Source organism: Cydia pomonella, unplaced genomic scaffold (genome assembly GCF_033807575.1).
Source record: "Cydia pomonella isolate Wapato2018A unplaced genomic scaffold, ilCydPomo1 PGA_scaffold_215, whole genome shotgun sequence".
Lineage (NCBI taxonomy): Eukaryota > Metazoa > Arthropoda > Insecta > Lepidoptera > Tortricidae > Cydia > Cydia pomonella.
In genome coordinates this window covers 164,961-179,222 of record NW_026907855.1, presented here as the reverse complement: position 1 = coordinate 179,222, position 14,262 = coordinate 164,961, and the positions used below count along the sequence as shown (strand labels likewise).

At 36.7% G+C, this 14,262-nt stretch overlaps 1 protein-coding gene across 2 annotated transcripts in view; it reads right to left on the bottom strand.

Annotated features, from left to right (window-relative positions):
- LOC133533914 (proton-coupled folate transporter-like) overlaps positions 1-10,944 on the bottom strand; it is a 47,363-nt gene extending 36,419 nt beyond the window's left edge. Inside the window, exon 1 of one of the 2 annotated variants that reach the window (XM_061872995.1) lies at positions 10,813-10,944. The gene's annotated coding sequence lies outside the window, so the exon portion shown is untranslated. Of the gene's footprint in view, positions 1-7,413; positions 7,978-10,812 lie in introns of those variants that run through there. The other variant, XM_061872994.1, reaches the window with a different exon arrangement.
- Positions 10,945-14,262: the final 3,318 nt, after the last annotated feature.

Here is a 14,262-nt window from a genome sequence, read left to right as displayed (position 1 = left end):
TGTGTAAATTACACCACTAAATGACAATGTATGATTACTTGATACCTATAATCTTTCGCTGTCTGCACGTCTCAATGCATTTATAACGTGTTTGCGTCTGTATCTATTATTGGCCAAGGCCATAAATAGATAAAATTAAGTACCTACTTCACATAGAAATCGCACTGTCTAAAAAAACTGATGTTTGACAAGTGTAGTTGTTCGTGAATCTCATGTGCCTCCCTAGCGTTAAGAACATTCTCTTTCAGCTTTCTAAGGTTGTCACAAATGTGCAAAAAATGCATCATACACGTTATCCACGGTAAGGGCGTGCAACTTTCAGTCCGGAGGTCGCGGGTTTAAACTCCGGCTTGTAACAATGAGTTTTACGGAACTTATGTACGAAATATGTATCCAAGATATTACCCCACTGTATTATTACTAAAGTGAAGCCATACCAAACAATGAAATTGTCACAAACCTATACGCGGTCAAAACATCGTAAGCCCCGTGAAATGCATGGAGCTTACGCGGTTAGGTAGCGAGATTCACACTCCGCTTCTATGGTTTGTTGACGGCCGGCAATAACTCATGACGTTGAATACTGGTTTTATACGTAGTAAAAATAGTCCAATACCTAAATGCAGCTTTTTGTATTTTCAAGTCCGCTACCTTTACATTAAATAGGTGTTTAAAGGTGGTCACGTTCTTCTTTCACACTCATGAAATGTTCATAGGTATGCGTGATGGCTTCCCTTTTGCACACTTCAATTATGTCTAAGCGTAAGCATCATTCTAGATCTGTGCCAAAAGCGGAGCTGAGCAGCAGAGAAGTATATACCTAACCTTCGAGTATAAAAAAATTTGTTCATGATTTGACATCGTTATGCATATCGTGCACGCATAATATAAAGTCCCTTTATTTAAATAATAGATATATACATAGGTTTTACTGTTAATAACTGGCTTAAAATAGGTCCTTGAGGCATTGTACGAAGGATGCTGCTAGAAGCTAACGGCATTTACTCGTTGAATCGAAATGCTGATACTTTGTACGAGGAAGCCGCCAGCTCTTCGGTTACCAGTTACGTCAACCAGACGCTTCGCGATTTCTGCAAAAAACTTGTACGCTGCTGGTATACTTAATGTATAGATCCGCGATGATTACAAAAATCACACACTTTAAACTGCCATTTAGATGGTATTTATCACTAATGGGGAAAACCGCATACTTCCGCTTGTAACATAAAATGAACTTCTAAAATATGCTATTTACTTTTTTTCGCCGTTTCATATCCTGTTTTTGCAGAATTCACATGTGTGAGAAATTATTATACTTACTTATAACTACTTTAGAGAAATTGTTCGCAGTCATGAACGATTACCCATTGTGATTGCTTATTATTAGTATAATTTTGCTCACTTTAGTTTTTTAATATTATGAAGGTTGGCCAAATTTCCACTTAACATTAAATGTTTGTACTCTGTGCTTTTCTATCAGATCACGCGTAAGTAACAATCGTAACCACCATTGGAAAATTCATTCAATTTTATATTGTATTTTTGGGGAATAAATTGCAAATTCCAATAGCTGTCTGTTATATCGGAGGGGCACTATTGTAGGTTAACACTAGCACACACACATAATTAGCTTGATCTCGAGCAAGGAAAAGAGTTTTTGCAGTTCCCCAACATTTCTAACTATATGTATGTTTTGACGACCGGGTTGGCCTAGTGGGTAGTGACCCTGCCTACGAAGCTGATGGTCCCGGGTTCAAATCCTGGTAAGGGCATTTATTCGTGTTTTGAGCATGGATATTTGTTCCTGAGTCATGGGTGTTTTCTATGTATTTAAGTATTTATATATATTTATATATTATATATATCGTTGTCTAAGTACCCTCAACACAAGCCTTAATGAGCTTACTGTGGGACTTAGTTAATTTGTGTAATAATGTCCTATAATATTTATTTATATTTATTATTATTATTATTTTTTATTTTTTATGTATACCCGTCCCCCTCCCCTTGGCCATCGGCCATATGAACCGCCTCCCACCCCCTAGCCCATCAGCTGGCGAAGCCCTGTGTATCTATGAACAGGGTTTCTGTCCCCTGAAGATCACGCATTATTTCCTATTTTAACCACTGGCAACATAACCCGTGGGGCCACGCAACGCACGCTACAAGCGTTGGCGTGCATGCTCGAAGCTAGTCTGTGCGGAAAGACAAGAGTCGTTAAAATGTGTGGGAATCAGTAGGAACGATGTATGACTCTTCTATTTCTGCACATACTCTAATACCGACCGCCAATGTATGGCGTATGTAACCAATGTATTATTAATGTCAGAATTCCAGCGCCATTATTGTTTTACGGGATGTTACTTTGTTTGCATTTTTGTGCAGGTAAAGATGCAAGTATACAACATCATGATTTATTTATTTATTTCAACTTTATTGCACTAAATAAAATGTTAATGTACAAAAGGCGAACTTAATGCATTCTCTACCAGTCAATCTTAAGGCAAAGCGTAAAACAAAAAAAAAGTTATAACAACAAATAAAATGTGCACACATTCATATTCGTATAATAATTCAATACATATAGCATTACTATGTAATCGTAACGATAGCTTAATATAATAATATATAAAATATAATATATAGATATTTTTCAACTTGTTAGATATGTTAATTATGAAATAATGATGTGATTTGTTAAACTTTAAACGGTGTTTATACTTTATTTAAATATACATTAAATAATGATGAGTTCAGGTTTTTGACTAAATTCGGGGATCGAACCATGGCAAGTACCTACAATGAGTTTCCTTTATACAATGTGTTTTTACACGTATAGTGAAGCCATTAACCACGTATAGTAAGATGAATTTTATCGACAAATGATCCTCCATACCTATGTTTTTTTCTCAACCATTTTAAAAATGCACCCCTTCAAAGTTTTATGGCGTCAAACACTACTGCACTTGGTTAATGTACCATTATCTGTCCATTTACCTATCGCATATTAAAAAAAATTACAATCATTAGTTAGCTAGAATTAGGGCATTAGTTTCAAGCAATCTGTGACATTTGGTCACAGATATTTTTCCACAATTACTAAAACCATAAACAACTAGTTGATAAAAATTGTCTTCAAAAATTTACTTTTTTTACATTTTATCTTTTGTTCGAAAACTTTTTTTATTGTTAATTTGATAGTACAGGATATCAGCTAAAAGATGACATCAAAAAGTTGATATCGTGTGGAATTAAGATTGTACAGAATTGCGAACAGGAACAATCGCTACTGTACACAAATAATGACTGTGCACAGTAGCGGATGTGGTGAAATACTATCGTGTGAAATTCAGATTGTGCAGAATTGCGAACAGGAACAATCGCTACCGTACACAAATAATGACTGTGCACAGTAGCGGATGTGGTGAAATACTATCGTGTGGAATTCAGATTGTGCAGAATTGCGAACAGGAACAATCGCTACTGTACACAAACAATGACTGTGCACAGTAGCGAATGTGGTGAAATACTATCGTATGGAATTCAGATTGTGCAGAATTGCGAACAGGAACAATCGCTACTGTACACAAATAATGACTGTGCACAGTAGCGAATGTGGTGAAATACTATCGTGTGGAATTCAGATTGTGCAGAATTGCGAACAGGAACAATCGCTACTGTACACAAATAATGACTGTGCACAGTAGCGAATGTGGTTTAAATACTATTGTGTGGAATTCAGATTGTGCAGAACTGCGAATAGGAAGAAACGATATAGGCATGAACGTCGAAAAATCCGGACAGATAATGGTACATTAACCAAGTGCAGTCGTGTTTGGCGCTATAAAATTTTGGAAGGGTGCATTTTTAACATGGTTGAGAAAAAACATAGGTACGGGGGGTGATTTGTCGATAAAATTCATCGTACTATACGAGATTAACGGCTCCACTATACGTGCACAAACAAATTGTATACTTTGTTATTAAACTAAAAAACTTAAACGTGCAGTGAATTTCTCATCTCGTTTCGGGCCAGGTCTGTGCCCCAGCAGTGGGGAAAATATATATTATTAGTATATTTTCCAATTGTACCTACATATATACATATATATTGAACGTTTTCCCGTGTACCTACGGTATAATTGTGCCTCGGACATTGAGGGTAACCGCACCTGCCAGGACGTAAAGACTATTCAGGCTGAATGGAATCTTAAATATAAGTACAGTCAGCATCAAAAGTAACGAATCAAACTACACGTCAAAAGTGTTTCTGGGTCAAAATCATTTTCGTTGTCTTACTTTGAACCACTCTGTCACGCTTTTATTTCTGTACTTTATCAAATAAATAAAAAAGACGAGTGCAATTGCATACAAAAAGCTACCGTCACATTTTTTTAGTATAAAAAACAAGATAATGAAAAGAATTTTGATCCAAGTACTAACTATGCAATAACTGAACAAAAAGAGATAACTATGTTTATATAATGTATAACAATTACACTGTTTAAAATACTAATGCGAACTGTAAAAACTGTCTCTATTTAGAAAGTACTCCAGGGTGGTAGATAGTTTTGCCGCGTTGTTTCTTTCGCTACTATTGGTCATTCGCAAAAAATATGTCTGCCGTCATTAGACCCTTATCATACATTTTGTATGGGTCGTGACATATAACTGTCGACACTTTTTCATATACAATGTATAAAAAAGTGTCGTGGCAATTAAAGGCAATCGTAGACATATTCTCAAATAGTGATGAGATTTGATTTGACATTTGTATGAGTTCTACATTTCCTGCTACCTAATGGTTGTTCATTTTGACACTTGGAGAGGCTTTACTAGGGATTGCAAATCCGAATCTATTTCACCAAATCCGGATTTTCGGATAAATTTCACGCAGAAATCCGAACTTCGGATAAAATCCGGATTTAGGGATTTTTTTCTTGGTACTTACGAATAAATTGAAATAAAATGACTTTTTAATAAGAAATCAGTCTTTTTAATTACTGAGATAAATAGTCTTATGATCATTAACAAGTTATATTCATTACACAGTTATATTATATTAATAACAAAAGCATAGTGGAAACACAAAAATTTCTTCTTTAATCATTTTAATTAAGAATCCTACATCCTCGAACACTGAGATCAAAATTTATTGAGGGTTTTATCACATCTCCGCTGCGGAACCAATATCGCAGTACCCCGTTACATATTTCGCTGCGAAACATGACAGCATCGAGAGCTAATCAAGAAGAAAAAAGAACAACAAGAACCGCACCTCACGGATTTGCCATTATTTCACTCTCGGTCCTCCCAGGTATCGCGGGGAAACATGTAACACGGTACGCGGTGTCGTTTTAGTGGCAGTGGTAGAGATGTGTTCAAGTCCTAATCCCAAGAAGATAATACTGAAGCTAGGAAGTAGGATCACGCTTCTCTACAAAGTAAAATCTTAAGAACATTAGAGCATCAAGTGTAGAGTCATTCAGGCGCGTTCTTAAGCGGTTACACAGCATCCCAGCTGCGGAAAACGCCCTCTCTGGCTCTACACTTGTTGGAGGGATAGCTGATAAGTTTTTGTAGACTGACGATGACATGGGACCCATCTTTCCTCCGTTTTCATACACAGCCATCTCTATATGCACTAAAGTTTCTAAATCAGGCGCTTCTGGTGTGTCTTCTGCTGTACTTGATGGTTCCCTTTGGGTGAGAAGAGAGTTGCCTGTTTACCTTTCTTTATCTGTCATAACATGACCTGGCATGTGTTGTACTTGTTCGCCATCAGATGTCATCGAACTCGTTGAAGGGATAGGGATGCTTTGAATAGAGGATGGTGAGGTCAACGAGGAGGCGGTCGCAACAACGTTACAAATTGTGTCCTTGAGTTGCCCGAACGTTGGTGTCTTAAATAGTTCGTCACTGGACTGTAAAATGAACTGTTGATAATTAGGCAAGCACTGCAACGTCCCAGTCACATTCTCTAGACGCCTCTCCGAAATGCATCGTTTTAAAGCTGTCGTTAGTGTATTTGAAAACGAATCTTCGTAGCTTTCCAAAGTGTTTATCATTAACTTTAAACTAGCGTCTGCCGTCAATAAAGTCGCATCTTTTCGGCACGGTCGGTGGGTCGCGCGACTCCGGTGCGGCGGCCGCGGCGCGGAGCAGAGGGGGTAAGGCCCCAGGCCAGTGAGCGAGCGCTCGGGCAGCAGTGCTGCCACACGGCCAGACAACTCGCTTGATGCGTATTTTCAGTAATCAGAACATTTTAATGGTGCAAAATACAATTGTATAATAGTTTGTCAAAAATCCAAAAAATCGGATTGCGGTTTAAAAATCCGGATTTTTAAACGGATTGAAAAATTCGCGGATAATCCGGATTTTCGAAGTTCGAATAATCCGGATTGCAATCCCTAGGCTTTACACCTCCAAATCTTATTAGTACTCTGACATTGGGGACCTTTTACATCTCCAGATTTAATGTTTTTTTAACCATAGAGACTATACATCTCTATTGTATTGTAGTAATAATTTATTTTAAGATTATTATAATGTAATGTTTTCCTAGGTATTGGCTGTTGTATTAATAAATGTTATGTATTTTTCATGTCACTATATGATGTTCCTATAAATGTTGCATTGACTTGTAAAAGAGCCCTTGAGGCCTACTTGCAGAATAAATTTTTGAATTTTGTATTTTATAATATTGTAGCCAATTTATGTTATTGAATAGATGTATCTTCTTTCTTTCCTTATTTTTTGGAGATCGCTTTTCAGCGATAAGACCGCCTGTTGTTACCTGATTCTGGTTTCCTTTAAAATTTATTTGTAGTTTAACATGTAACTATGAAAAACGTATAATTATTGGTGCAATAAAGAATTACTTAATTGCATGTAGAGAATTGCACGTTAGTAAGTATAACGACTGATTGATTAGCACGTTATTATTTCTCGGATTATCAAAGTTATATTTTCATTTTAATTAATGGCCCGTGCAAAATCGGCTTTTCATACAATCGAAGTTCTCATGTTCCTCTCTGGATATTCACATAAATTAAAATATTTTGACATAATTTGTTGTATATCAACCACAGCTTAGCCCCTGCGTTTGATTTTTTCGAATTTTAAATTGTTATAAGAGATAGGAGCATTTAAAAATTTGTATGAAATTTGTTTTTCGCTCCTAATATTTACAATAATCAAAATATCGAAAAAAGTCAAACGTATGGGCATAGCTATGGTTAATATACATCAAATTATGTAAAAATATTTTCCATAATGTCAATATCCAGAGAAGAAAATGGGGACTACGTTTGTATGGAGAAGCGGCCGTCCTCTTTCGTCTTTGAATAGAATAGAAGCGTTTATTTGCAAATATTATGAATCTTAAGTATTATGAATTATGAAAAGTGTTACCTTTTTACATAATACACTTATTTCAAGAGGTTTATCGTCCTTATTACACTCACAACCCACAAACACTTGTCTGGCCGTTATCACTCACAGTGCAGGTGCCTGTTATGTTGAGTACACAATGTCTGAATACGCATTCAATCGATTAACTACTTGACCGTGCGTTGGGCAATTTCCTATCTTGACGGTATCTTGTAGGCGACGGATATACTTCTCTGTTCAAGAAATTCTTTTTAGCGAGCTATAGAATTGCATGGACACATTACGAATGGATTCATTCATAAAGTGACCAGGCCATTCTGCGGTGAGGTGTGTAATACTACGTATTGCGTTCTCTATTTGATGTTTCTTTAATTATTTTCAGCGACCCGAAAGTGTAGGATGAAAATCGGGACCTTTCTATTGTATTTTTTGTTTGGTGACAGCTGTAATCTCCATACATGTTTTTAAATACTTTTATCTGCAATCGGCTAGGTTTAGCCATAATCAGATGTTATGTCGTTTTTGAGAGTTTTGAGAGGTAGGTATTCCATTAAATACTTTCTCTTGACTATAATAGAATTTATCTTACTTATTTATCTTCTTCTTCTCTGATATAGCCGCAGTATTTGCCATATTTTCAGCATAAGTACTCGGATTGTCATTGATATTGACCAAGTTCCTCGCAAGTTCGTTTGTATATTTTTTCAGTCGTTCTTTGTACTTCACACAATATCTGTTAACTTCCTCTTTGATAGCTGTCAACTCTAGTTATTCATGTATCTCTGTATTTACGGAAGGTGGAGGTAAGGAAATGAATCTCCATGTACCAAAAAGTGTCATCAAAAAACCTTAAATAGGTGGCGCTACAATACCTAGAGTACTTGAAAAAAAAAATCAAATCATAGACAGCGAACTTCACTTCGTCAAGCCTAGGGCCTAGGTTCTTAGCTACTCTGGAGAGATTTGGAACTATTATTTATAGCTGTCAGCTGGACACTTTTGCAGCAGTTCTACCATAAGAGATGTCACTCCTCTTAATTCCACACTCCATATCTGTATTCTTTCGAAGTAGCATAAAAGTGTCTGCAGCTGCATGATTGTTGCGAACTTACTGCGGTGGCGTTGATCTTGCCGCTGTATCTGTCAATTTCCTTGATAAAATGAGTGAAGTTCGCCGCCGCATAACTGCTGCGATGATGACGTTCAATCCGTCACTCAATTTTTGTAATTACATTACTGTAATTAGTTAATTACAGCTTATGTCTATGTAAGCCAATATATACAACTAATAATGACATTAATGACTTAGGCGTTTACTAATTTTTTGACTGATCGATAAGGATTTATTATCACCATAGATAAACATCCCAGTAAGAAAAAAAATGTTCATTCATTCGGAGTGAGTCATTTTACCTTCCTGAGACCTCGGTCCAAATTTTTGTACATTTGCTAACTCTACTTTTATTTCATAAAGGTCATTATTACGATCGAACGAAGAGTGACGTTTTTGGTTGCAGAAATGTCACTAATTCATGCATTGAATTTTCATGAGTCATGACTCATGAGAAAGTTAAATTTTAACCACAAGTTTGGCAAAGTAATTTCATGTTCAAAATGTTCACATTTTGAGTTATTTCCTAATGTTGTGTAATGCTGGTGGAATTGACTTTTAAGTGATGATATTGAATGGTAAATATTTAATAGCGTTTTTTGTGTTTAATGTGTAATGTTGTACTGTTAGACTTTTCCTCCGTTGGTCTGGTGAGAAAGTTTGTGATTCACTCAGTAGTAAAGTTTGTTTAACCCTCGTGCCTCGAAACCCTCGCAACTCTCAAGATTCGGATTTTAGAACCAATCTCTACGCTCTTTAATTTTTGAATCTTTCTCTTGCTTGAGTATCAAATGATCATTATCATGAGGATTTTAATAAAGACTGGTAAAACAAGTAAGTAGGTATATTTTACCCAACTGAACCAGGAAGGTAGTATTTTTATGTAAGTATGTCCATTTCTTTGGCACTACAGCTCAAACGGCTTGACGGCTTTTGACATATGAGGTCTTGTTGAATTCGTCAGAAGGGGGGAGGGCTACCAGAGCAACATGGGTATCAAATAAAAGCCAGCAAAAAAACCATTTCAAATATATATGTATCAATTATTTTTAAGCAGTTGGGTTTTTTGTTTTTCACTTGTTTCGGAAATGTGATCCAACTACTTTCATGAAGTATCACTACCAAACCTATCAATATCTATGCGTTCATGCTTGTTATAGGATTATGTTTTCTGAAAAGCCCATATTTTTACATACAGCTAGCTTGTTTCTCCCCTCGTGCGGTATAAAATAGTAAGTACCTAAGTAAGTAAATATTCATTATTGCACCACATAGAAAACAAATTCAAATTAGATTTACAATATAACTAAAAGGTAGCAACAGGCGGTCTTATCGCTGTAAGCGATCTCTTCCAGATAACCTTAGGATAGCAGGTGAAATAGGTAGTGCATGAGTAAATTAAAGAAGTAAGAATGTTGCACACACATTTAGCAAAATAATAGTACATTGTTGTAGGAGAGCCCGGAAAACCGCTTAAAGATGGACGAGTGAGTTTGAGGGCCGATACGTTAGTGGACGCCCTAAAATAATACGAGTCCATCTTTAGCGTTTCCGGCCGAGGCATTACATAGTGCTTATCACGACTACTGCGAGGTAATAAGAAAACATTTGCATAACTATAAGTACTTTACCTAGAAATTAATATTTATATAGGCGTGAGGACAATTGTTGAAAGACAGCGATGTATTTTTACCAGGAACATTTATATTTTCTTCTCTAGTAGAACTCATTTTTAGGGTTCCGTAGCCAAATGGCAAAAAACTAGACTAGATTCGTCATGTCCGTCTGTCTGTCCGATTATTATAGTGTAGATACGTGTTTCTTGTTTTTTTTGTTAATTTAAACAAAATTTACACTATCCAATTCAGTAAGTATTTTCCGAACCCGCCTTTTTTATCACTTTTTTTAAACAATTATGGCGTGGATGCTTTTTTATCACTTTTAAGAGGCATTTTTCTGTTGTTTGCTTCAAACAGTTCAAACCGACTCTAAACTTAGAAGCGTTTTTGCTAAAAAAAACACAAAGAGCTACAAAAGTAAAAACGCCTTAAGCGTGAACTGAATGGTTTTGACGTTTCTTTTTTCGTTAAGCAAGTAATTGGTCCTATAAATAACCTAATTTTATTTTGAAGGAAAAACTATCGCCAAAAAGACCTTTTACCATCACCAATGACAGATAATGATAACAATGAAACATTGTAGTTGTGGTGGTTCAGATGCTACAGCTATTGCCTACTTTCCAGCTTGGTTTAAGATCATCTATTGCCTCATTTCCGAACAGTGGCGTGAAAAATATATTAGGTACTTACGTTTCTAAATTTCCAATACAGATTTTTTATGACACTAAAATTGCGTACGTTGCACTCAGCCGTATCGACGTCGACTGCTGGTTGTGTAACGTTTGATGCCACAAACAGGTTTGACGCGGACATAGTAGAAATAGAAAAGTAAGTCTTCGAATGACATAATACAAGCTAGAATGCGTGACGTGATAGCGATGATACAGGGTATCTTGTATCTTGGGGCTTTAAATGCAGAGCTCGATTGTACTCGCTAGACTGAGCTACTTTTATTATGGAACCAACCCTGAAATCGCGATTTTTTTTTGGTATTTAAATACATTTTGAGCGATCAGATGTCGGCTTTCTATGGAAAAGTCGAAATTTCGTTCGCGATTTTCGGGTTGGTGCTGTAAGAACTGCGTCCTACATTCGCTCAAGCTTAGATGATATTAAGTAAATAATATATTAGTTTAGCTTTTCCGGTTATGCGCAATGTGCATTTTAGTTAATAGCATACGTAACTGTTTATTATGACCGTTATAGGGATGAGTTTGTAAAAGCATTGTAAATATAAGTAATCTGTTTCCTTCCCGCTTCCCTTTGTCGGCACTTGCCTTTGTGTTAATCTCTCTTTGTTTTATTTCTTTGTCAGTCTCCGAATATGGTTAACTTTAATTCATTAACTAATTTGTAATTCGTGGGAAACTTTAGGATTCGCCATGTGCGAAACCGTTATAGGTTCTGTATCGCTATTCCTATTGCGTACCTGATGCAAGGTTATAATCATCAGGATCGCGGCAGTCAAAGATAGTTGGTAGTCAGACGTCAACTCGACAAGTTGTCTCGTACCTATTATCACAAGTTGAGCTTGATATCGTATCGCTCCCTCGTATTCTCTTGGTACCTACTCGTATCTTTAACGGTCGAGCTCGATTATATATCGCTCCCTACTTATTATTGTAATTTGTGTTAGTTTAGTATTGAATTGTGTTAATATAGATTTGTTATTGTTACCGCGTCTGAACTTTTTATTTTGCAACAATCCCAACACCTAAGTATATATACCAAACCCCACTGCCAAAGTGCCATAGTAAAAGTAGCTTGATTTAGCGAGTAGAATCGAGCCCTGCATGTAAAGCCTCATGGTTTCCGTACCTCAAAAGAAAAAAAACTGGACAGGTGCGAGTCGGAGTCGTCCACCTAGGGTTCCGTTCTAGGGAGGGACAGCGGAGTCTAAGTAATAGGATCCCGTTTTACCCTTTCGGTACGAAAACCTAAAAAATGAAGTCTTATAAGATCACTTTGTTAGCCATCTGTCCGTCTATCAAGACCCTTTTTCTCAGGAGATATCAAGTTAAAATTACAGTGAAACCTCAATAATTGCAACATAAGGTACCCGTACCCTGTCCCTTGGAACTAAAATGCCTCTTTAATTGAAAGTATGGAACTTCTATAATATTCAGGGTTTAGTGTTATTCTTACTTTTGTCTCCTTAATTGAACGATATATTCGATGATTTTCCCAAACGATTTCTTTCCCGTTACCTGTGGGGTGAAACAAGGGTGTGTTCTAGCCCCTACACTGTTCGCTTTATACTTTGCAGTTGTAGTCAAGGAAGTCTTACAAACAGCATCCGAAGGTGTCCGCATACGCTTCCGTACCGATGGCAGTGTTTTTAACTTGGCCTGATTTAGGGCGCGAACGTAAGTGTCACATACATTGATCACAGAGATCATGTATGCTGACGATCTGTGCTTTCTGGCAGAATCCCCAGATGGTCTGCAACAGCTGATGTCTGTTTTTCACCAAGCCTGCTGCAAGTACGGTCTCAAAATTAGTGTCAAAAAGACAGAGGTGATGTCTTTGGACTCATATGGTCACGAGACACTAGCCGTACAGCTTGGTGAGGACGTGCTAAAACAGGTCAACAAATTCCGGTATCTGGGGAGCACTATAGCATGGAACTGTGACCTTGACGCTGAGATCAGCAGCAGGATCGGTGCGGCAGCTGCAGCGTTTGGGAAACTAGTTTCGAAGGTCTTCTGCTCGCACGATTTAAAACTGGCCACCAAAATTTCAGCCTGCGTCCATTCACTACCACTACATAGCTGGTGTCCTCACGTGCCCTCAATGTGCGCGGGGGTTCACCTCGAAGATCGGCTATGTCAGCCATCTTCGGGCGCATGAGCGCCGAACTAACTAGGAGTCGAAGTGGTCGCCATGGTCGAAATCGGCCGGAAAGATCATATCAATTTTCATATCTTAAAATTTCCCTTTCTTACTATTTTATGCTAGCAAATTTTTAGCTCACATTTGTTTACAAACGCGTCTTCTTTCTTTTTCGTTATAATACTTTACTAGCATAATTTTAGCATGCTATGATTCCCTAATTTCATTATTTCTCTAGGCTTAAAATTATTTTCTCCTGTTTATTACTCACATGAGTGTATATGTAAGTGTATATGTAGTTATTACTGGTGTATGTGCCTGGCGCCAGTTAAACATCTTTTTATTTAAAATTTCAATTAATTTTAAGTTAAATTTAGTACAATAATAACATCATTTTTAGTGTGCTTAAGAAATTAAGTTATACTAACACTGTATGGACCAAGATCTAAAATAAATATTTTTTTTGCTTTGCTAAAATACCTGTAAGTAAGAAAAAATATTCCTATTTATTTTTATCTACGTATTTTTTGGGATATCCTGTATTTACATGATAAGTCTTGTGTTTAATATTCCCTCTCGTTGTGTACAATCCTGCACTAACTACAAGTTTCTGTTTGACCCAGTGGTTGACCGGTAGAGAATGCCTTAAGGCATTAAGTCCGCAATTTGTACAATTTTATATCGTGCAATAAAGTTTAAATAAATAAATAAGTCTGACATTAAACCTACTGTGCGTTATCCTATACACGCGTATAAAATCTTGTTGAGAGAGTAACTACTTTTCTGTTTTTACTGTGGTCTGGCTAACTGTTGCTTTGGATTATAAGTAGTAACTTAAATGGTGACTAAGATTGCAGTTCTATGGCTAATTTAAAAGTAGCTATTAGAATAAAATCTGAACACAGTTTGAATATACGCAACTTTAGGGACATATTTTTTTTAACTATCTTGATTTGTGTTTTAAGTAGTCACACTTTTTTATATAAATTATAAACTGAAATATATGCCATAAAAAGTTGTGAAGCCCTGCAGTGGATTGCATAGAGTCGAGAAATTGAGACCGGTTCCACTGTGGCGGGGTGGCCTAGGGGTTCATGGCGTTAGCCCGGATAACTAAAGACACCGGTTCGAATCCGGCCTTCGCCACTGGAGGGCTTTGCTCTATTTGTTTGATATATGACATCTATTTCAGTTTATAAGCTATACATATATATAATAAAACCGATATGGACATAATATGGAATACAGCTGTAGGGATCAGCCAGCAACTCAAACATGGAAATACTTCAATGATTACAAATCCTTAAA